Source organism: Trachemys scripta, chromosome 13, assembly GCF_013100865.1.
Source record: "Trachemys scripta elegans isolate TJP31775 chromosome 13, CAS_Tse_1.0, whole genome shotgun sequence".
In the NCBI taxonomy this organism is placed as follows: domain Eukaryota; kingdom Metazoa; phylum Chordata; order Testudines; family Emydidae; genus Trachemys; species Trachemys scripta.
In genome coordinates this window covers 31,359,431-31,384,558 of record NC_048310.1, presented here as the reverse complement: position 1 = coordinate 31,384,558, position 25,128 = coordinate 31,359,431, and the positions used below count along the sequence as shown (strand labels likewise).

The 25,128-nt window shown below is 39.4% G+C and overlaps 1 protein-coding gene across 3 annotated transcripts in view; it reads right to left on the bottom strand.

Annotated features, from left to right (window-relative positions):
* Positions 1-25,128, bottom strand: part of FTO (FTO alpha-ketoglutarate dependent dioxygenase) — a 329,085-nt gene that overhangs the window by 112,376 nt on the left and 191,581 nt on the right. The window lies entirely within an intron of this gene.

Below are 25,128 nucleotides of genomic sequence, written 5' to 3'. Positions count from 1 at the left end.
AGGGGCTGCCCGAAGCCCGAGTGCTACCGGCTTCATGGTTTGCCGGGCAGCCTCCAGACCCTGCGCCCCCGGCTGGGCGCTTCCCCTCCCGGGCTCCAGCTGCGCTGGGGAAGCACCAGCCGGGGGCGCAGGGTCTGGGGGCTGCCCGGCAAACCGTGAAGCCGGTAGCGCTCAGGCAGCCCTTTCCGCGTAGCTGGGAGTGGGAGGGAGGAGGGGGCGGAGCTAGGGAGGAGTTGGGGCGGGGAAGGGGCGGAGTTGGGGTGGGGCTGGTGGTGGGGAAATGGGCGGGGCCAGGGCCCGTGGAGGGTCCTCTTTTTTTATTTGCTAAATATGGTAACCCTATGCGACATCCACTTGCATTTTCCTACAACCAGAGCCTGCATCCTGGGGCTTTGCACTATTTTTCAGGATGAGGATTCATAGAGCTTTGAGATCCTTCAGGATGAAAGCAGCCACAAAAATGTGCATCATCTGAATTAGTTTTGTGCGATTATTGTGATTTATCTAACTAGACTGCTCTATTTGCTACTGCATCAGAATTAATCTGAACCAATATTCTTCACGTCAGAAACATTCTCATCTGGTGGGTGTGTGTACAGTGAATGCTCTATAAAGGAAGACGTTTCATTAAGTATGACAACGGGCAATTTGACTAATTTCCAAAATGGTGTGCATGCATATATGTATTAGAAATCCATGAAAATATCAGCTATAACAGTATTCTTAGAAGACAAACAGCCAGCATGTCACTTTATTTTTAATTCCCCACCACCCTCTGATGCTGCAAACTTAAATAGAAACATCTTGAGCTGGTTTACATTAGTCCCCAGCAGGCACATTTGTAAAGATAAAAAGAACAAGGATGTTTTCCCTTCCTCCATATTGTGGTAGTTATTTGGGGAGTGGGGCAGGGCGGGAGGGAGAAGAGATTGGAGAGGGGATGGAATGTTTAGCTCAGCACTAAAGCCTGATTTTGTAGAAAAGAGAACAAGAACAGTCAAGTAAAATAACTATGTTCCTACACTTAGGCTTAAATTTCCATGCCAAGTTGTCTTTTAAACTTCTGCTTCTCAAAGTTTTCCTTCTCCTAATCCTACTTGCTAAAAAAATTGTTTTGTTTTTTCATCCTACAGCTTCTGGCAGCAAGTGGTATGTAAACATTCAGTAGCTCATCTGAACCCTATTTTATAAACTGAAATTGTTTTGTTCTAAGTGTTTGACTTACTTTAACTAAATCTGAGGATTTACCTACTGAAGCTCGAGCAGTTCCCTTTCAACTCTGAATGAGGGAAGAATTATGAGACTGGAGTTATTCAATGAGAGCTATCTGTCCTGGCACTTAATCAAAGGGATTAGGATTTGGAAAGAAAAGCCTACAGGTGATCCTCCAGGAAGCATACCAAGCAGTTATCAAAAACATACAAGTTCAAAGCAGCTCAATTTTCATATGTTACAAGTATTTGGATGAAGCCCCAGGCTTGTTTCTAGGTAAAGAACTGTGTTAAAGCTGTTTGTACTTGCATACTTAATAGACAAGGGAATGAAATAGCATGTGGTGAAGCAGTACTAGGTCCATCTAACCCTGATGTAACACAATAAATCAATCTTGTTCTGTTGGTGAAACATGATCTGATATTGTGTCCAGGTTTTACAGGCTCTTTCCTGACTTTGGCAGCTCTAACAGATACTCATTTACCTCATCAACAAAGAGAGCTGTCATAACACAAATGCAAAGATGTTACATGCTACATAAGCATTTTAATAACTGTGATTAATCGGGTAGCTGGGTTCTTTCCCCCCTTGCCCTACCACACCACCCTGAAGCATGTCTAACAGCTTTATTTATACCACAAAAGTTTTTTAAAAAATGCCCCAAATGTGTTAAAATGTAAAGGGTGTGGCTTAACTGATCAAAAGCCAAGAAAATCCAAGTTAAGGCTGAAACCTTAACCCACCTCAATGCACCAGAGTGACTTTATTTACCACAAGTGTTGCAATAGCTAAGCACAAAAGGACAAGTTATGGACAATATGCACTATGTTCCATTCTGTTGCCAAGAGCGGAAGGGAGCAATTGAGCAGTAACTGGAAAAATTATGTTGAAATGGGAAACAGTTTAGAAGGCAAAGTAGGTAAGAATTATGCTTGCCATCACCATGTAGCTAACAGTAGCTTTATCTACCAACTCTGTGCAAGCCATTCTGTGGGCAGGGGTAGGAAGTAGCCACTGTATACAGCATGCCCCTACCTAAAGCCAGTGTAAATCATATGGCCAGTTGCAATGTAACTTAATATTGAGTTATCCTTAATATAATTTGCCAACCTATTCTGTGACTACCATCGGAGAGGTCACAGAGAACTAATACACACTGATGAGCAGTGGTAGCACAGAAACTGAGTCATGCTTCCAGTGCAAGCATGTGGCTTTGTGCTACACACATATGGTTAAGACCCCAAAATTTTAAAAATACATAGCCACCAATCTTAGTCTAACACAAGAGCTAGAGGCCAATCAGACTGCCTCTGCCTGCGTGAGGGGAGCGTGCCATGGATCTCCACAAATGGAAAAGCACTGGATCATTCAAGGTGTGTACCTCCCCCTTCCCCCCGGCACACATTTCTATTCAGAAAGGTCAGGCTACAACCCAGTGTCTCAGCTTTCAATCCCTTCCTTACATTATTTTAATAAACTTTTCTGTATTTCATTCTCTCTGCATTATAATGTTGATTATTTAAAAAAAAAAAGATAAAAGAAAAATGTCTCATCGGATTACATGGGAATTGCTTCAGTAGGTCTTAATGGCTCTCAAGGAGTGACCGTATTATAAACTCCTGAAATACAAACTTTGTATAACAGGGCTACCAGGCACCACTGTAATGAGAAACAATCCCATAAAACTGACCTTTTGTGGTCTCCTTTTGCCCTTACATTAAGTGGAGAGTTTAAACAATCTTCAGGGGCAAACCTTGTAGTCCTCACTCAGGCAAAACTCCCACTGAAGGGCAGCAAGATTTGGCCCTAAACTATTTAATAACGAAATAATGGGGGAAAACTCAAATTTAGATTCTGCCCCTGCAGCTCCATGAGATGGGCACAACCATGTGCCTGTATGCAGCCTCACTTACTTACACCTGCAGCTGCAGGATTGGCGCCTTACATATGCACAAGAAAGAAATACAAGAAAAAGCTTCCTTTAAAATTATTCTCTGAATAGGCAGAGAGTTGAATACTGACATGTACAGAAACAATAGCAAGTTATTAAAGTATTCACTTGTTCCATGTAGAAGAAATTATGTTAGTATACATTCAAAATAAATGAAATAAACAAATAAATCAGAGTTGCCTTATCTTACTAATGCAGGTTTCAGAGTATTATTTACCAGTATGAAGTGCAGTGTAATATATTATTGAATAAACATCTTAACTGTTAGCATTTTTAGGCCATTGTTAGTTTGTTCAAACAGATAAACTGGATATTCCAGAGACAGATAAAGGGACATGTCCTACAAGATACCGAGCATCTTCAGTGAGCTGCCGAGTGACCATAGCCCCATTGTGCTTGACATTGTATCCACACATAGTAAGACACAGTCCTAAAGAGCTTACAATCTAAATAGAAAAGTCAGATGAAGGATGGAAGAAATGAAATATTATCCTGGTTGTACAGAAGAAGAACTGATTCACACAGAGATTTAGTGATTCCCCAAGGTCACAGAGGAAGTCTGTGGCAGAGCGGGGAACTGAACACAGAGCTTCTGTGTCCCTGTCCATGACATCAAATGCAAGAACATCCTTCCTCATTTCCTTTAAAGTTAGTTGAGGGCAGTCAGTACCTTGTAACATCAGGACAATAAACAGAAAATTTTTCATTTTCAGTAATTCAACTCACTAACAGCCAAATATTATTGTTATTTACACTGGTATACATCCAGGGGGACTCTATAGACTTCAGTGGAATTCCAGAGAACAGTATTTAGCTCATGAAGAGAAGGGTTATTAAGGATGATGAATTTTGTAATTAATCATAACTAACTTCAATGGAACCTCTGGATTTACACTAGTGTAACTGAGAGCAACTAACTGTGCAACTAAATGATACACCAATCCTCTTATTTTAGCTTTTCACTTTGTCTCCCCCCTAAATATAGAGTGTTGTTACCATCACAACATACATTTTGTGTATACTAATTTTGTGTTTAAAAAAAAAAAAAAAAAAAAAAAAAGATGTATCGCATGATTGGTACAATTTTGTTTTCGTATCTTTTTGCCAAAAAGAAAATATGGCTTTAATAGAAGTATACATCTGCCTGGTATTACATGCATGTAAAACAGATGCAAGCTAATTACATTTTCATTTAAATTGCTAAATAGCTACTTAAGTAAAAAGCTAAAATAACATACAAACAACAGTTACTATAATAACAAGTGTACTTAGAATTAAATGAAAAGGATCAAAGCTATGGCATACAAAATTTGAGCTGGTCTTTGAAAAAGATACAGTGACATTACAACGCTGTATTGATTTACTCAGTAATTTAATGTCTCTACAGCTCAGCCAGAAGACACATCTCAGTTTAGCAAAGACACATGGAGGAAAATCCATAAAGTTTATATGAAGACTTTGGGTTTCATGAAGATTAGATACACTGTAGTAGAGATTATGTAGCAAAATCCCAAATTGGAAATTAGAATAGCAATGCAATACAGTCAGCTTGATTCTAGTTTTAGGAGGCCTCTCTGAGCTAGACTCAGGACTCAAGTCCTAAGAGTGAAATCAGAGCATAGGGTTTTTTTATTTTTATCAGAGGAGTCCAGCCTTTAAAAGAGTACCATATTCATTTCCATCTTTCACTATGCAAATGCTGTATGTCCAGTAAAACTAAATTTTATGGGTCTAATCCAAAACCCACTGAGCTCAATGGAAAGATTCCCTATTGACTTCATTGGGCTTGGTCTCATTCTCTTAGTTTGAAAGAAAAAACCCTCTAACAAACATTGAGATTAAATTTAACACACAGGGCTAAGATATCAAAGGCTGGACATGGTCACAAACACACGCACACATCCATGACATGCCAAAACCTTGCATTTGGATGCACAGACTGGGTAACTGCACATGCAGTTGGGAATCTGAGAGTACACTGACAAGTTGGTCCATGCAGATTCAAGGTTTTGCGATCACAAAAATACATGATTCTTTTCTATGGGAAATGGAGACATTTGGTGAAATCTTGCACTAATTTTTTTTAAATTTCACGAATGTCACTTTAACATTTGTTACAATTAGGGCTGTCAACTAATCACAGTTAACTCACACGATTAACTCAAAAAAATAAATCATGATTAAAAAAATTAATAGCGATTAATTGCAGTTTTAATCGCACTGTTAAACAATAGAATACCAATTGAAATTTATTAAATATTTTGGATGTTTTTCTACACTTTCATATATATTGTATTCTGTGTTGTAATTGAAATCAAAGTGTATATTATTTTTATTCCAAATATTTGCACTGTAAAATTGATAAACAAAAGAAATAATATTTTTCAATTCACATCATACAAATACTGTAGTGCAATCTCTTTGTTGTAAAAGTGCAACTTACAAATGTAGATTTTTTTTTGTGACATAACTGCACTAAAAAAAAAAAAAACAATGTAAAACTACAAGTCCACTCAGTCCTATTTCTTGTTCAGCCAATCGCTAAGACAAACTTTTGTAGCCAGCATTGCAAGGTATTTACATGCCAGATATGCTAAACATTCATATTCCCCTTCATGCTTCGGCCATCATTCCAAAGGATATGTTTCCATGCTGATGACGCTCATTAAAAAAAATAATGCATTAATTTAATTTTTGACTAAACTCTTTCATTGTATGTCCCCTGCTATGTTTTACTGGCATTCTGCCATATATTTCATGTTACAGCAGTCTCGGGTGATGATGCAGCACTTGTTGTTCATTTTAAGAACACTTTCACTGCACATCTGACAAAATGCAAAGAAGGTACCAATGTGAGATTTCTAAACATAGCTCCAGCACTCAACCCAAGGTTTAAGAATCTGAAGTACCTTCCATCTGAGAGGAACGAGGTATGGAGCATGCTTTTAGAAGTTTTAAAAGAGCAACACTCCGATGCGGAAACTACAGAACCTGAACCACCAAAAAAGAAAACCAACCTTCTGCTGGTGACATCTGACTCTGATCATGAAAATGAGCACACGTTGGTCTGCACTGCTTTGGATTGCTATCGAGCAGAACTCATCATCAGCATGGACGCATGTCCCCTGGAATGGTGGTTGAAGTATGAAGGGACATATGAATCTTTAGCGCATCTGGCACATAAATATCTTGCGATGCCAGCTACAACAGTGCCATGAGAACGCCTGTTCTCACTTTCAGGTGACACTGTAAACAAGAAGCAGAAAGCATTATCTCCTGCAATTGTAAACAAACTTGTTTGTCTGAGCAATTGGCTGAACAAGAAATAGGACTGAGTGGACTTGCAGGCTCTAAAATTGTACATTGTTTTATTTTTGAATGCAGGGGTTTTTTTTGTACATAATTCTACATTTGTAAGTTCAACTTTCATGGTAAAGAGATTGCACTACAGTACTTGTATAAGGTGAATTGAAAAAAATACTATTTCTTTTGGGGGGGGTTTCAGTGCAAATACTTGTAATCAAAAATAAATATAAAATGAGCACTGTACACTTTGTATTCTGTGTTGTAATTGAAATCAATATATTTGAAAATGTAGAAAACATTCAAAATATTTAAATAAATGGTTTCCTATTATTTTTTAATCGTGCGATTAATCGCTATTAATTTTTTTAATCGCTTGACAGCCCTAGTTACAATATAGCTTTAAGAAAAGAGTAACAGTAATCTTCAATCTGCTGTGAATCCTCCTGCTTACTTTGACCAAACACTTTTCAAGAACTGTTTGTTTGCTCACTCTTCTCTGGTATTTGTCTTTTGTTTGCTTTTCTTTTTAAGTCACTGGCTGCTCTTATTGGAGGTGCAGAAAAGATGCTGAAATCTATAACCAGTATTATGAAGCAACTGATTTTAAATCTAAAGCCTAGCTTAACTATACATTCTCCATTACTGATCTCTAAATTAACTTTATGCTTATTAGTTAATTACATTATTCATAAAATGTTGGAGGGGATTCAGACAGGCATGAGTTGGATGAAAGTTTTGATTAGATAAGATAGTCAGTTCTTCTGCTTCAAGACTAATGGATACTGAAAAGAAAGTTTTTATTTGGACTATGATATATCTGACCATGAAAAAGATTATTTGTCAACTTCTTAGCAAAAATAAACTTAATATGATAATTGATCTCATTGTAGATAATAAAGTATCTACAAGAATAATAAGAGTATATATTTTTAATTTTCTGTCATTAAAATTGAAGATACAAAAGAATTCTTTACCAGGAAAGACTATATAAGTACACACAGGGCCACACAATTTCTTGATCTCTTCGGTATTCATACCCTTCAAAAATGAAAAGGGTAAAAATTTCGGATAAGACAAGACAAGATAGACACTTTCGGACACAGACTGGCTAACCTAGTGAGGAGGGCTTTAAACTAGGTTCGACGGGGACAGGTGAGCAAAGCCCACAGGTAAGTGGGGAACATGGAGACCGGGGAGATGGGTCGGAAACAAGAGGGAGTGTGGGCTATATTGGCAGAGAGAAAGGAGAGTCAGGACAAAACTGGGAGGAAAGATCAAACCAGTATCTTAGATGCCTATATACAAATGCGAGAAGTATGGGGAATAAGCAGGAAGAACTGGAAGTGCTAATAAATAAATACAACTATGACATTGTTGGCATCACTGAAACTTGGTGGGATAATACACATGATTGGAATGTTGGTGTGGATGGGTACAGCTTGCTCAGGAAGGATAGACAGGGGAAAAAGGGAGGAGGTGTTGCCTTATATATTAAAAATGTACACACTTGGACTGAGGTAGAGATGGACATAGGTGACGGAAGTGTTGAGAGTCTCTGGGTTAGGCTTAAAGGGGCAAAAAACAAGGGAGATGTCATGCTAGGAGTCTACTACAGGCCACCTAACCAGGTGGAAGAGGTGGATGAGGCTTTTTTCAAGCAACTAACAAAATCATCCAAAGCCCAAGATTTGGTGGTGATGGGGGACTTCAACTATCCGGATATATGTTGGGAAAATAACACAGCGGGGCACAGACTATCCAACAAATTCTTGGACTGCATTGGAGACAACTTTTTATTTCAGAAGGTTGAAAAAGCTACTAGGGGGGAAGCTGTTCTAGACTTGATTTTTAACAAATAGGGAGGAACTCGTTGAGAATGTGAAAGTAGAAGGCAGCCTGGGTGAAAGTGATCATGAAATCATAGAGTTTGCAATTCTAAGGAAGGGTAGAAGGGAGAACAGCAAAATAGAGACAATGGATTTCAGGAAGGCAGATTTTGGGAAGCTCAGAGAGCTGATAGGTAAGGTCCCATGGGAATCAAGACTGAGGGGAAAAACAACTGAGGAGAGTTGGCAGTTTTTCAAAGGGACACTATTAAGGGCCCAAAAGCAAGCTATTCCGCTGGTTAGGAAAGATAGAAAATGTGGCAAAAGACCACCTTGGCTAAACCACGAGATCTTGCACGATCTAAAAAATAAAAAGGAGTCATATAAAAAATGGAAACTAGGACAGATTACAAAGGATGAATATAGGCAAACAACACAGGAATGCAGGGGCAAGATTAGAAAGGCAAAGGCACAAAATGAGCTCAAACTAGCTACGGGAATAAAAGGAAACAAGAAGACTTTTTATCAATACATTAGAAGCAAGAGGAAGACCAAAGACAGGGTAGGCCCACTGCTTAGTGAAGAGGGAGAAACAGTAACAGGAAACTTGGAAATGGCAGAGATGCTTAATGACTTCTTTGTTTCGGTCTTCACCGAGAAGTCTGAAGGAATGCCTAACATAGTGAATATTAATGGGAAGGGGGTAGGTTTAGCGGATAAAATAAAAAAAGAACAAGTTAAAAATCACTTAGAAAAGTTAGATGCCTGCAAGTCACCCGGGCCTGATGAAATGCATCCGAGAATACTCAAGGAGCTAATAGAGGAGGTATCTGAGCCTCTAGCTATTATCTTTGGAAAGTCATGGGAGACGGGAGAGATTCCAGAAGACTGGAAAAGGGCAAATATAGTGCCCATCTATAAAAAGGGAAATAAAAACAACCCAGGTAACTACAGACCAGTTAGTTTAACTTCTGTGCCAGGGAAGATAATGGAGCAAGTAATTAAGGAAATCATCTGCAAACACTTGGAAGGTGGTAAGGTGATAGGGAACAGCCAGCATGGATTTGTGAAGAACAAATCATGTCAAACCAATCTGATAGCTTTCTTTGATAGGATAACGAGCCTTGTGGATAAGGGTGAAGCGGTGGATGTGGTATACCTAGACTTTAGTAAGGCATTTGATACGGTCTCGCATGATATTCGTATCGATAAACTAGGCGAATACAAATTAGATGGGGCTACTATAAGGTGGGTGCATAACTGGCTGGATATCCGTACTCAGAGAGTTGTTATTAATGGTTCCCAATCCTGCTGGAGTGGGGTACCGCAGGGGTCTGTTTTGGGACCGGCTCTGTTCAATATCTTCATCAACGACTTAGATATTGGCATAGAAAGTACGCTTATTAAGTTTGCGGATGATACCAAACTGGGAGGGATTGCAACTACTTTGGAGGACAGGGTCATAATTCAAAATGATCTGGACAAATTGGAGAAATGGTCTGAGTTAAACAGGATGAAGTTTAACAAAGACAAATGCAAAGTGCTCCACTTAGGAAGGAAAAATCAATTTCACACATACAGAATGGGAAAAGACTGTCTAGGAAGGAGTACGGCAGAAAAGGATCTAGGGGTTATAGTGGACCACAAGCTAAATATGAGTCAACAGTGTGATGCTGTTGCAAAAAAAGCGAACATGATTCTGGGATGCATTAACAGGTGTGTTGTGAGCAAGACACGAGAAGTCATTCTTCCGCTCTACTCTGCTCTGGTTAGGCCTCAGCTGGAGTATTGTGTCCAGTTCTGGGCGCCGCATTTTAAAAAAGATGTGGAGAAATTGGAAAGGGTCCAAAGAAGAGCAACAAGAATGATTAAAGGTCTTGAGAACATGACCTATGAAGGAAGGCTGAAAGAACTGGGTTTGTTTAGTTTGGAAAAGAGAAGACTGAGAGGGGACATGATAGCAGTTTTCAGGTATCTAAAAGGGTGTCATAAGGAGGAGGGAGAGAACTTGTTCACCTTAGCCTCTAAGGATAGAACCAGAAACAATGGGTTTAAACTGCAGCAAGGGGGGTCTAGATTGGACATTAGGAAAAAGTTCCTAACGGTCAAGGTGGTTAAACACTGGAACAAATTGCCTAGGGAGGTTGTGGAATCTCCGTCTCTGGAGATATTTAAGTGTAGGTTAGATAAATGTCTATCAGGGATGGTCTAGACAGTATTTGGTCCTGCCATGCGGGCAGGGGACTGGACTCGATGACCTCTCGAGGTCCCTTCCAGTCCTATAATCTATGAAATCTATGAAATCTATGATCATTAAAAATCCCATAGAATTTTCTGAAAAAGAATCAGATTTTTATCCCACCATCTTAGCCAAGTTTCTATTCCGGTAATTAGAGTTTGCCTACCTAAATTCCCACAGGAGGTTCAATGGATAGTCTTGGAGTATTTTTATTTCCCATCCTAAAAAGATGTGTAGGGAGGCTGTGTGCTATTAAGCATTTGCTAGGTTTCTCCCAAGAGGTGACTACATTTTTGCTCTGGGAATTATGTGGGGTGTGTTCCTAAAGCACTTCAGGATGAAAGGCACTCTGGGTAAATAACTGGCTCAGTTGAAGTCAGTGGCAAAATTCCCATTGTACCTTGTGAGTGCAATATTATTTCATATCTGAACAGAAATGCATTGTGTGTAGCAGCACACAAATGAGCGCACAGGCATCCCGCCTCATTTAGAATTGCCATCTCCAGTGCCAACACTGCACCAAACTTTTTAAAATCCAGCATGTTGTTCCAGTTCATTGTAATCAAGGTTTGAGAGACTAACTGAAAGAGTGTGCTGTGTAGGTGTGTGCAATGGACAATGTGCAGGAAAGATACCGCCATGTGCATGTGTGGGCGTGTGTTGAACCCCTTCATACCTGTAGAAATGCTTTACTTTGTCGCCCATGTTTCTGTTTCATTGGTAAGTTTTCTTCATGACTCTTTACAACATTTTGCTGAGCTGGTCAGAATGGCTTTGTAAGAACTTGTGAAAGCTTATGATTTTGTAGCAATTATTTTTATACTACAAAAGGGTTATAACAGTTATTGAATAATTGTTCTGAATAATGCTGAAGCAAACATTCAGATTCAACTGCCATCTCTAATACCTAGAGGCCATTCGTTAGCGGTATTAGTTCACTAACTAAACTTCACACTCTTTGGAAACACATCAACGAAAGAGTGGACACACCATATTTACTCCACTCAAAAAGGAAGGAAGAAAGGCAGGCCAATGGAATCAACTATTTACTTATGCCTCTTCCATCCAGAATCCCAGATTGGGGGAGTGGTCAGGGGCAAAGGTAGCAGATGTTCAACAAAAAAGAAACTAAAAATACCAAACAAAAGAGGTCAGAGTAACAATATTCCTGCTTTGCCTGAGGACTTAACCTCTCTAAGAGGTGATTAAGCAATCAGTGATTAAACCATATTTTACATAGCTGGAGCTTGGGGTTGTCTTTTTTTTCCTCCAAGTTCTCTTATCATGAACTTCTAGTGTTTGCCCCTAAAACATTTAGGTTTCTTGTACATACATACATACATCTATCCACACACACACACACCAAAAAGTTATTATATATTTATAAATATTTTTAAAAGCAATCCCACCCCTCCTTTGTAAAAAGCTCACTTTTCAATGGAATCACTTTGCTGACACTAGAGCAATGCATCAGAATGACAGCTACAAGTCTCTAGGTTTCAGTTTGGGAGACTCCTCCCTGATAAGCTGCATCCCTTGTTCTTTTCTTATGTTTCTTGGGATTTTACTCTTGAACACCACCACAGTAAATTCTAAGAAATGGCAGAGTTGAACATGCGGTTTATCTATCACCAGTACTGACAGCAACAAGAGGATCTGAGTGAAGAACTGAAGCTACAGAAGTTGTTCAACCCTTCTGTTGCCACACACACATATAATGTTTAAACTGGAAACCTTGTGGCTGCTAATTGATACGGATCAATCCTCCGAGATTCTAAGCAATCTCAGCTCCCACTTAAGTCAACAGCAATGGAGGATGCTCAATACCTCATTGCAGTCAGAATAAGGCCCCCAATGAACAGGATATTGTTTGCAAACGAATGGAGAAAAAAATCCTTTTATGGACTCCATTGTCTATATTCTTTTTTGGTACATTATTGCAGTTTAGCCCTTTATTGCTTTTACCTAACACCAGTCTAGAAACCACTCAAAGGGCTAACGTAGCTAGACAATTTTTACATGGATGCACAAAGTACATCTAGATTCATGCCTAAAAAAAACAAATGTGTGTCAAGGTTAATGGCCGGGCAACCAAAACCAGATTTTACCGTTAGGGCACAGGCCTGCTTTGGGGGTTGTGAGGAACTCCAGGATGCATTACAAAACAGCTAGGCACAACAGCTAGGCACAATGACTCTCTGAGTTTGCGGTGCACAAAGAGAAGCAGCCCATTGCACTACTCATTACAAAGGAGCATAATACAGCACCTCCACTATCTAGTGTGTGTATATGTGCTAGAGGACTGCAAGGTAATGGCTCTGAATCTTCCCAGGTCCCTTTTTAGCCTGATTAGAGCACACAGCGATTCTAGCTGATGCTAGTCAGAAGAGTGCAGGGACTGCAAATGTCCCTGGCTCCTGTGAACAGCACTTGGTTCCTCTGTCCCCTTTGCACATCCCTGCTAAGACCAGACACAATATGATCCCCCAAGTGTTTTCTTAAATATTTTGGTGGTAAAGAGACAATGACCAACTGGAGAAAAGGTGCATTTGCCTTAAGATGAGCAAAGCCGTAGCAATGCTTTCATTGAGGAAATTATCTTCATTAAAAGTAACATGATTTAACTTGTCAGTCAGATGCTATTCTGGTGGTCTCCTCTGTGCGGTCCGGATAGAATAAATCAACTTTTTAACAACTTACATCTTCCCCAATACAGCAAAGTCTTGTTACACTATTTATAGAAATCTTGTGATCTTTAGAAACAAAAAGGAGCTCTGTATGTTTCTTTTCAACTGGCAAAAGTAACACAGTAGTTACTTTATCATGAAAGGCTCAGTGTTTGTAGTGATATACATTAAAAAACCAACACTTCTAAAAGATGAACAAGTCTCTGACCCTGTTTTGAAGGACCAACACACTCTGGTGTTTGCATTTTAAAATATTTATTTCCTTCATAAAATATCTATGTGTAGATCTCAGTCCCTCTGGAGTAAATATTCTTATTTTCAAGTTAGCAGAAATCCTGAAGTAACATGATGCTGCAATGCAAAAGTACATTTTACATTTTCCATACTTGAAACTGTTCTGTCTTCTTACCAGTTTCTAATGTCAGAATCAGATGCACAAAACAGAGTGCACATGTGTATGTGTAAAAAATTGTACTGCCTTTCCTTATATTAATCTCTAGTCCATTCCATTCTAATTTTTCTCAATCTCGAATATTATTACAGGAAAAAGACACTTATTTAGTGAAGAAGTCATTTCATTTTTCATCCATATTTGCTCCCTTTTCAGATGAGGGTGTCCTTCCCTCACAAAATGGATCCTATCACCACTGAAGGCAGAGGCTCTGGATATAAGCCTGCTAGTCAAAGATTTGTGGAGTGCCATCATAGTGTGGTTGCTATTTTTCCTAGATTATCTGCCAAACATCTAGGATCAATCCAACCTGGCAGGATAAATCACTAGCTACCAAGAAAAACACCCCAGCTCCTGACATAAGTTGTCTTCCATAAAACAGGTCCTACCTCCAACTTCAAGGACAAGGCTAGTCTTCCTCAAGAAACCTGTTAGTGGTAACTGGCCAGCAGATTCCAGTATCAAGCCCCTTTGACCATATCCCCTCTGGGCTACTAACTTTACTCATCCCTTCCCTTCTCCTCTCTCCTTCTCAACCTTTTGCTTGCTATAGCAAGCTCCTCTTAAAGCAGAAGCATGCCCTGGTCTCTCCCATACTTGGAAAACCCCTCTGAAACCCCAAATTCCTCTTTAACTACTGCTCCAACTCCCTTCACCTTTCTGCTCATTGAACATCTACAAATGTTGCTTCGAGCTCCTCCCTTCAAATTCCTTTTTGGATCCTCTCAATCTGGCTTCTGCCTTCTCCACGGTCCCGAAATTGCCTTCACTGAAGTTTCTAATCTTATTTCCCTAGCCAAATCCCAGGTCTATATTCCATTCCCATCCTCGGCCACCTCTCTTTCAACTTTGTTGATCGCACATTCATTACATCTTAAATCCCTTGGCTTTCATGGCTCAAAACCACATCAGTGATCACTCTTTCAACGTTTGCTTGTTTCAGAGGGTCTTCCTCCTCCCATGACCGACAGGGATCTCTCCTTAGTCCATTCTTCTTCTCTGTTGACATCTTTTCTCTAAGTGACCCTATCTATTCACACAGCTTTAACTACTAACTTTATGCCAACAATTTACAGCTCTTTTTCTCCACTCCTGACCTCAGATCTCAACTCTCCCTCCCCCCACGACATCACTTCTTGGATGTCTTGCCATCAATGTAACCTTAATATGACCAAAACTGCACTCTCTTCCCTGGGCCCCCTCCAATTCTTCCCTTCTCTGTCAGTGTACAATGGGCTTGGTGACTCGGAAGACTACCCCCAAGGTACATGACCAAGTTTCCATTAATAGAGTGTATCCTCTACCAACATATCTGGGATTATATATATATATGCAGTTAGTAGTGGCCAGAATGTTTCTAAAGAAACAGAGAGGAATGCATTTGCTATTTTTCCATTTTATACTATTTTATGGTGCATAATGGAGCTAGAGATATTCCACCTCCAGTTCCCCTTGCCTCCACTAATATTCTATATAATTGTAGTGGGTTCATATAATTTAGTATTATCTTCATGGTTTGATTAGGTAGTATGGTCAACTTGATAGTACTTTGCTGCTTAAAAAGATACCCCATATTATGTCCTCATAGTTGAGGTGTAGTAAAATCAATATACTTTGAATGTATAAAACAGTGACTACATCCAACAAGATAATATCCTGAACAAAGAGCCAGAGCCCTGTGCCAGAAAAAATGTAGAAGGAACAGAAAACTCCATGAGCTGAAAGTCATTGAGTTTCCTTCAGACAGGAGAATGTGGAAATGTGGTTTGCTTCTAACAGAAAAGGCAAGGACATTACCTTCCCGTAACCTGAAGATGCCCTGAGAACAGCAGAGACATCCTCTGGATCTTGGGACAGGAGACACGGGTGTACTGTCCAAACACTGTCCTCTAGAACAGGGATTCTCAACTTTTTTCTTTTTGAGGATACCCAACGTGCTATAAAAACTCCACGGGCCACCTGTGTCACAATCGCTGTTTTTCTGCATATAAAAGCCAGGACTGGCATTAGGGGGTAGTAAGCAGGGCAATTGCCTGGGGCCTCACACCACAGGGGCCCTCTGTGAAGCTACAATGCTCAGGCTTTGGCTTCAGCCCCAAGTGACAGGGCTCTCCCACCTCATTTGCACCCCTTTATTTCTCCTCCAACTGTGCAGGTGAAGGAGTCGATGGAGACACCAAACTCATGATGTATCTGCTGTGGGCTTCTGCAGCCTCTGAGAATGGAGGGACATATCTTAGGATTGTTGCTTTCCCTACTTGGCATGTTTCTATCACACATGCACCCACTTGAGTTCCCCTCCATTTGTGATCAAGCACAATGTTTTTTAAAGCAACTTTACCAATTACGCATGACACATGCACATTTTTAAATTTTATTTGGGTCTTTCCATGTAAATCTGCTGAAACCAACCTCCCCATGTAACAGGCTAAAAGCAATTTGATTTTAGTAACTGGCAGTTAGAAAGAGTCCAGCACTTTCAAAGAAATAATATGGAGAGAACAGAAGACATAAAATGGAAAGAATGGCATAGAGAACTCCTTCTGGGACCCTTAAAGTTTTATGAGAATAGCCCCAGCAAAAGATCTCTGAAGATGTAAATGTCAATTAATTGAAGCAATTTAATCTATCTGTATAAATTTGTTATGCTTAACAATTAAAATCTGTTTAAATGTTAATGATCTAAATTTTAAAGTGTGCCCCCCATTAACTGCAAAGAAACCTTCTGCGGTTTAATCAATATTAACAGGGGGGAAACACTACGGTAACATGGCCAGTGTTAAACATATGATATGAAATGCTACTGGAGAGTAGCAATTCTTGGGGAAGTTTTCTATAAACAGTTACATATGACTCCACATTCTGTTATGCATATTGTGTGATTTTAAGAAGAAAGGAACTGACATTTCTGCATGCAACTTGGGAAGATTATTTCATCACAAAGGATTGGTGAAGTATATACTAACCAACAACTGTATATTAGAAGTCTAACTTGCAACTCTAAGAAGCTGTAGAATGACATTTAAAATAATCCATTTATCACTATCTCTTGTACACAAAATGTCAGTGACAACCTCGTAGCATTCAGAATTGCTAGGTAGTGATTGTCTTTGAAAATGAACCTGCAGTATAATATCAGTTGAGGGTTGCTATATCCTTCAGCTGTGTTTTATTTGTGAGTTACTCATATTTTTGCATAATTTTTAATATGGTCATTTAAAACAACAAGCCTCATCTGTCAACATATACCTTTTTATTTGCTGAAAGATGAATTCTCTGCATGTTCATTTGTGTTCTACCCAAGAAATTAATTTGCTGGTTATTCACTCTCATACTTAGGCAAATGGTTTTTACACTGTCTTTTAACTTACATTTTTTGTCTAACTACAATTTTTATTTTTTATGAGCTCTCTTAACAACAGGGACCATATCCTGGCTCGTGTCCCTCCTGAGCTTGGTGCAGCTTGAAAGAGAAGGGAAAAGGGTAGCTATGAACCCATCTTTATGCTACTCCTGAACATGAGGCTGATCTCAGAGCTGTTCTACTTTTGTGCCCAAGTGGTACTTATAGGAGATGGGGGTCACCAAGGGCATAAAGACAGAGTTAAAGGAAGAGTGGCACAGGTGGCACTGTGTCACCTTTACATCACCAGATCACTCCAGCATGCAAAGGAAATCCTCACTTGGCCAGATCCCTGGATTTATGGCTACCCTGTCCTACTAGAGAATCCCTTAGGAACTGGCCCAGTCTTTAACTTTGACTGAACCACAGCTACAAGTAACCATTTCGTATCATACCCCTGGAGTAATTTCTCAATCTACTTTAATGGTTTGAAATTTCAGAGAACACTGTTCACACTTACTGCAATCAATTTGGATAGAGCAAACAAAAAACACCTAAGAATGTAATAGGCTTGCAGATTTTCTCACTTTAAAAAAGCAAACTAAATCACTAAAAGGAATCTCCATTAATTAGAAGGAATAACACGCTGACCTGAGGCTGTGGTAGCCGTGAATTGGGTTTCTGCACAAGAGACGTAGCTTTGTGAGCTATCGTGAGTCTATCAGCTCCAAGGGATTGAAATAAGATGCCTGTCACTATGCTTATATGATGCTTGTATCCTGAATACTGTGAGAGAATTCTGTGTACTCTCTTTCCATGGACCATAAACATGATATTCAGAAGGGATGTGCCAGCCTCCTGCATACTGGAATTAAGATCCCAGTTTATTGTTTCCAAGTGTTTTCCATACCTGACACTATTCTCAGACATCTGTGGAGTTCCTCTGACATCAGAATCTGGCCTAGCAATCAGAATATATATGTTAGTTTTCCTTCATGGCACATGGATGAACTCTGATATGGTTCACCTTCCATATTTTGTTTTCATACCACACAAGATTAAGAGAGGAAAGAAGATGTATGAAGATGACAAGCATCTAATAACAGATTAAAATAATAATTATAATTAAATTGTTTATGATGGTACCCACAACTTTCTAGGGACTTTCTGGAGGCACACAGAGAATGCCCACTGCCTGAGTGAACAGCTTATAAGCTACAAGTCAGCCAGGCAAGAGAAGGATGCAATATAAAAAATGAAAATCCTGAGACATCCTGACAGAAAACAGCATAAAAACCAGTGGTATTTAAAGGTGATTGAATTACTAAGTGTGACCATGGGCCAGAGGTACCACCACAACCACAAAGGCACACTCCCTGCTAATGAGAAATCCTCATTTACAAGATTCTACTAAAACCCCTACGGACACATGAACAAGAACAGGAATACAATTCTTTATTGCCTGGCTCATGTAAATGTGCTGTTATAGAACGTGTAGTTTGTGTTTGGAACTGGACTTCTCAAATAAGTATAACCTTGAGATGCTCACTAAATGGAAGGAGTTTTGGGGGTATAATGGACATTATAGGGTTAGATGAAAAGGTGCAGCATTGCTCAAGAATAAGTGCATGCTGGGAGGAGGTAGTTAGGAAGGTGGAGGTAGAGAAAATTGTATTACAAAGGGTTGAAACCTGCAGTCCTTTCTTAGGCAACACTCCCAAATGGGGATTTGCCTCAAATAAATTAACTATTGTACATCAAAAACCTATATCCTCTGTTCTACCATCAGTGCCTGAAATGAACACCATCTAATCTGGACTAATATATATGACTGTTTGGGTTACTAAACTCTCCAAGTGTACCAAAGATCTTGAATGAATAAGAAATCACATTTAGGTTAGGCAATACTTAAGGGCATGTACAGAACCCAGAAATTATTAAGGCTGGAAAGAATCTTTATTCTACATAAAGGACAAATGCTGTCCTTTAATTAACAACATTTATCTCTGGGACAAGAACATCAGGTATATAATATAGGAGATTCTTTTAATATAAAGGACAGATGGCAACTTCACCCCTGGGACTGACTTAGACTGACCCAGAAAAAAAAACCCACCATAATTTTAAAAAGCTTTGAGAATCCCCCAAGGATTGCTAGTCTGGTTACAAGGAAGTCTGACTACCCCATTTGCAAAGCAAACGATACAGCATTTCAATAATGTTTAGAAGTCTTCAAGACTAAAATGCACAAAATTAGTTTAAACAATATGCTCCCTTATCTCCATTGTAAGACTGATTGTCCTTTCGTACACAACATTATTTTATTAACATAATTTCTGATGGTGTAACATTTAAGTGCAACACGGCAGGTACTACAGTAGGGTAAGGATATAGTTTACTTGTTACGTTTTGTTTTTAAATGTGCTGCAATAGTTTTACAACTACCAAAGCTCAAGTGAAATGTATAACCTTTAAATGAACATTTCTACCTATCCGAATGCATACATATATGTCTGTGTGTTGGATTCCAAGTGCACGTTTTATACTTCTCTAACTAGGTGTTAATATCATAAACAGTGGATCAACACTTCTTGTCTGAGTGTTAATATCTGTTAATGTCCTGCTGAGTAAAACAACGATAAAGCCAGCAGCAAACAGTATTCTAGACTCTTTATTTCTATAGTTAGCCCTTCTAGCTTTCTGCCACAATTTAGTAAAAGCAGCTCATTAACAGAATTATCAGGAAAGGTTCATTAATTCATAACTATTATTCATTTTAATGTTAATTTTCTTATGAAAAGAGACTTGAAATGTAATGTGAATCCAAAGGAATTTGATACTGCTTTAAAAAAACTGGGACAGTTTCTGATTTCAGTTTCCTCATAAATCTGGGATAATGCTGAAGTCAATGTTATTACTCTGGATTTATACTTGTGGAAAGATGATCAGAATCTGGTCTACTGACCTATGTACATCTCTGAAACTATTGCTTTAGATCACAAATGACACTTTTTTTTATCTCTGAGTTTTCTTTACATTATACTGATGCATTGTACAAGTTGGAAAATAATGTATTATAATGCTTTCTTAAGCTTGCTTCTGTAGAAAATGAAATATTTTAAACAGGATTTTTTTTCCTCCTGCAATTCAGTCTAAAGTTTCAGAACAGCAGTATTTTGTATTGCGTGAAGTGAACTTTAAATAATTAAGCCACTCAACTCCATCCCTAAATAAAAAAAATATATAGAACAAGCATAACTATCAATACAGGATTTGCCCCCTCTAAATTAATCCAATTATTCAAATGTCAGTTATAACTGTCAGAGAGTGGCTCCTTGGGCTTGACCAAACTGTTAAAAATTAAAACTGTTTTACTTCGTTTAGTCTCTCTGCCTCTTTAATGTAAAATCCATGGTCTTGACAAAAAGTTGTGGGATTTGACACCCAATGCAACACAACCCTATTTCTGTCATACATGCATAATTCACTTTGGAAATTTGCACTTGCTTTAAAATATTACTAAAATATACATGTAACATATGCTAATTTAGCCGCATTGGCTTGTACGCTCCAGTCACTAGGTTATATGTAAACTTTGCCAAGTGCATATACTGTACATAAAGGGATTATAAATGAAAGGAAAGATCACTGTCCCTAGCTTTCACTCTCCAGCCTTGGCCAAACTGACAGCCCCAAATCCCAGCAACATCTAACATGCCCTTCCTGTGGAGAAGACAGCCTGTTCTCAGAGTCTTAATTACATCCCAGCTGACTGCCCAGTGTTGCCAAAATCAGGCAACAAACGATGCACCTTCACTCGCAATATGGTCTGCTAAACAGACTCCCAGTCACACAGAAAGAAACTTTCACAACAAGGAGAAATAAAGGGACAAGCAGGAGAGCGAGGGAGAGGGCAAGCAGCAATCACAAAGATGAAAAAAATCTCTTCCCAGACTCCTTGGGGAACAGCAAGCAGCAGAATGTAACAAACAAGGCTATCCCTTGCTCACAACGAATTCACAGCCCAAGGTGCCTCACGCCAAGGACTGCTGTTCTCCAAGATGGGCCACAGTAACTAAGACTCAATAGATTAATGATTGTTAAGGAAGGCTAACCAACCCCACACTGCTCAGGCCATTATAATTACAGAAGAACAGCATGCCGCATTCTGCAATTGCAAATGGTATCATATGTTTTCCTGGCTGGTTTGCAGGAGGAGCTTTATTTGCACAGACATGAGATACAAGAGCTTTAGATTTAAAGTAAAACAAAACAGAACTTCGGATATGAAAACTACTAGCAACATAGGTGTTTTCTGGATAACAATAGCATGAAAAGTACATTTAGCTATGATTCAGCCTTGTAGGCCTGGTAAGATCAAAGCCTTACTTAAAGAGATTCCTCTCCTCTGCTCGCTACTTGATGCAGATGGTTATACTTATTAATATATTTAAAATGTAGAACAAATTATGCTTCTCCAGTTATAACAAACCATATTAATAGAAGTGATATGAAGGACATTAATTTAAGATAATGGGACTTTTTTTTTTTAGGATCCGTGAAACGAAATGTCACTCTTAATAAGATATTGTCCTTGAATGCTAAAGGGATGCAGAAATTAATTATTACTAATTCAGAGAACTGGTGTTACTGTTGAAATTACGTTAAATCAGCAAACTCTATAAGAGCCGAGAGAATTATGTCAAAAGAAGGACTTGTAATTCTTTTATTGTTATAAACTCATCCTATACAAGTTGTCATACATAAATATACTAAAATCCTTCTCAACCATTCTTGTTAGAAATCACGTTAATAATTACTTAGGCCACAATGATTCTTATAATAGGGTAACTAATAAACATTTTAAAAAATTACCAAAGTACACATTTACTTGACAGAAATACATATCATTTTAAACTAGTAACCATTTTAAAATATGTATTCGCCAGATGGACCATAGCAATATGATGTCAGCTACTTGCTACCTGTACTAATATATATATATTCCCACAATTTAAAGAATACTCTTTTAAAGAAAGCATACTATTCTTTCCATTTAATCTTTAAAAATTTACATAATGGACCAATTCTACTCCCTTGGGAATCAACAGTATTTTAATGGGAGCAGGACCAAACCAGTCTCTTCTAAATAGTTCTAACTCTCAACATATAGCACCGCAAAACTCGCTGGTGATTCATTTATTTAGCTTCCTTGCTGTCTTTTGGCTAAACCTTTGCTTCAAGAGCCCTTCTTTGCAAACATTCTTTTATTTGCACCAGGAAATATTTAGGCTGAATTCATTTTTTGATAATTATGCTGTTAAACATTTTGAGACAGACTGTGGCTGCCTCTACAAAGATGGACAAGAGAGGAGCGGGGCATAAGAAGCTTCCCAACCTTAGGTATGCCTTTCATTTTCAAGGACTGACCATAATCTCAGTCCCTGACATCTCTTCAGTGCACTAGATACCCTGAAAAAAACAGGGAGGAAACAAGATCATAGCTCTTCCTCCTTTCCCCCCGGCCTCCCACTGACCAGCAGAGTTGGCTAGCCACACAGGGAGACTGTGTGGGATCTAGCAGCAGCCATACTCCCCTGTGTGCCTGAGAGCTTCACTGAGCAATGGTTCCTGTTGCCCTCACTGGGGAATGTGACTTGGCAGCACCCCCAGAGTGTAGCTGTTGCTAAAAGCACAATTTTTACGTGCCCCTAGAAAACAAAGGGAAGCCCTTCTGTGTGCTCTTCTCACATTGCGGGCAACATACAGTCATTTAGACCTATGTCTACACTAGGGATAGCTATACTGGCAAACCCTGCTAGTACAGCTTATATGGGCAAAAGTTTTTGCTGGTATAGTTTATTTAATACCAATTCCCCAAACAATATAAGCTATACAATCAAAAAGACTTTTTTTTGCCAGTATAATGCTGTCTACACTGGGACTTCAGTTGGCATAATTATGTTGGTTAAGGGTATGGGTTTTTCACATGCCGGCAAAGCTTTTGAGTGTCGACCAAAAGGCACAAAGGGCAGAATACATTGCAATGCACAAGTCAGCACTTACTCAGCATAATGTGAATTTAAGGAACTAAAACGGACGTGTGAATCCAAATGCAAAGCTGGATGCCCTAACTTTACATATCCAATTTTGAAAATTGAGCCCTATATATATTTTTTTTTTCAAAATTGTGGAGATTTAAGATACCGGATATAATACCCCCTATGTTCTTTTACTGAAAGCTTTTTGTTTTTTTAAATCAGGATATCTAATATTCTGAAAACTGTTAAATTCTCTCACTACCCCAGATTGGTTTCAGATTTTCCATGGCAAATAGCAAAGACAACCTTCAACTGTTTTAGGACTGGACATGATTTTAGCAGGTCAGAAAAGTCCCCCTGGGAACAACTTGCTATTGAGGCATGGAACTGTGCATCATCCATCAGTCCACTAATCACATTGTTAACTCCTGCCCATGTCAGGCTTATGGAGCAGTGTGGGGTTCATTTCTCCAGGTGCCATGCAATGTTCATTTTTCTGCAAGGTCTCATAATGGCAGCTAGAGATGCAGGCACAGAGTGCATTTTTGACTGGATTTCTCAGCTTGTAAAATCAGTCTGGGATTGGCACCCACAATAGGTAGAAATGGTTTGCTCAGACACATGGAATAAGGATCTTGTTGCTGGAACTAAGGGGAAAGATTCAGTTATCCAAACACAAAGGTGTAGGTATCAAAGTCTAATAACTCTTTGGGAGAAACAGTGTGGTAAGTTATAACAACATAGGCATCTATGTGAGGAAATAAATATTCATCAATAAATATTTGATTTAGTTGGGGATTGGTCCTGCTTTGAGCAGGGGGTTGGACTAGATGACCTCCTGAGGTCCCTTCCAACCCTGATATTCTATGATTCTATGATTTATGACTGGCAAACAGGTGCTTTTTCTATTCTGTACTTAGACATTATTGTTTCTTTGTTTCAGTCTATTACTTACCTTTGAATGTCTGATTCATTAGTTTTTGTGCCTATGGATATTTAGATGACAATTTACTTAGACCTGTAAATGAATATATCTCTTTATTCTTCCCATACCGGGTGACTGCTGCCATTAATCTCCAAGGGTTCAAGCCTGCAAACATTTACTCAAGTGAGTAATTTTACTCAAGTAAAGTAGGCCAGTTGAAGTTCTGGCTGCTTTGTCTTCCTTTTGTGGAGTAAAATTCTTAGGGGGCAATACTGATTTTGTATCAGTTAGACGGAAAAAACTCAGGCATCACTTTTCTGCATAAATTACACGAGTATGAGGCTACATCCCATAAAATTTACTACACTGTTGATGCCTCATGTATCTAGCATAGTAGCATAACACATCTCTGATGCAGCCCCATGTACCAGGTACATCACCAACATCCCACTGAAATATCATCGCTTCAGCAAACACAGCACTACTCCTGGGGGAATTTTGTGCCCCTGCTGAGGCGCAGAATTCATACCTTCTGCAGATTTCTCGTCTCCCCCACAGAAAAATGGGGGAGCAAAAAATCTGTGGGGACAAATGCCCCTTCCACGGCAGCCCAGGCATGTCTGCTGGGAGCAGCCAACAGCAGAGGGCAAATCACCGCTGGGGGACGAGGGGGGAGAGAATGGGCGTGCATGCATGGAGAGATGTTAAGGGGGTGGGGCTGGGCCCGTGCCTGCATGCGAACAAGTGAGAGAGACTCACTCTGTCCCTCTCGCTCGCTTGCTATTGCTGCATCCCGGGCTTGGAGGCGTCGGGATGTGTGAACATCCCTGAGACAGAGCAGAAATGTAACAACTAAGCAGGCAGGCTACTATTGTTCTCATTGTTAGGCAATTAAGGCTCCTTTACCTTGCCAGAGTGGTGTAAAGGAGCCTTATTGAAGTGGTTGCTGGAGTCCCACTTGCTGGTCACCTCGAAGGCCTTACCCTGGTCCGTTTTTTTCTTCAGGGTGTCCACATAGAGCGTGTGGACGGCGGCCTTGACAGTAACTGACTCCTCAGCTAGAAGATCTATGTGCTTTCTCGCTTTTTTTCCTGTGCCAGAGAGGCACAACGGGGTTAGATTACAGCTTCGGATCTAGTTTACTTAT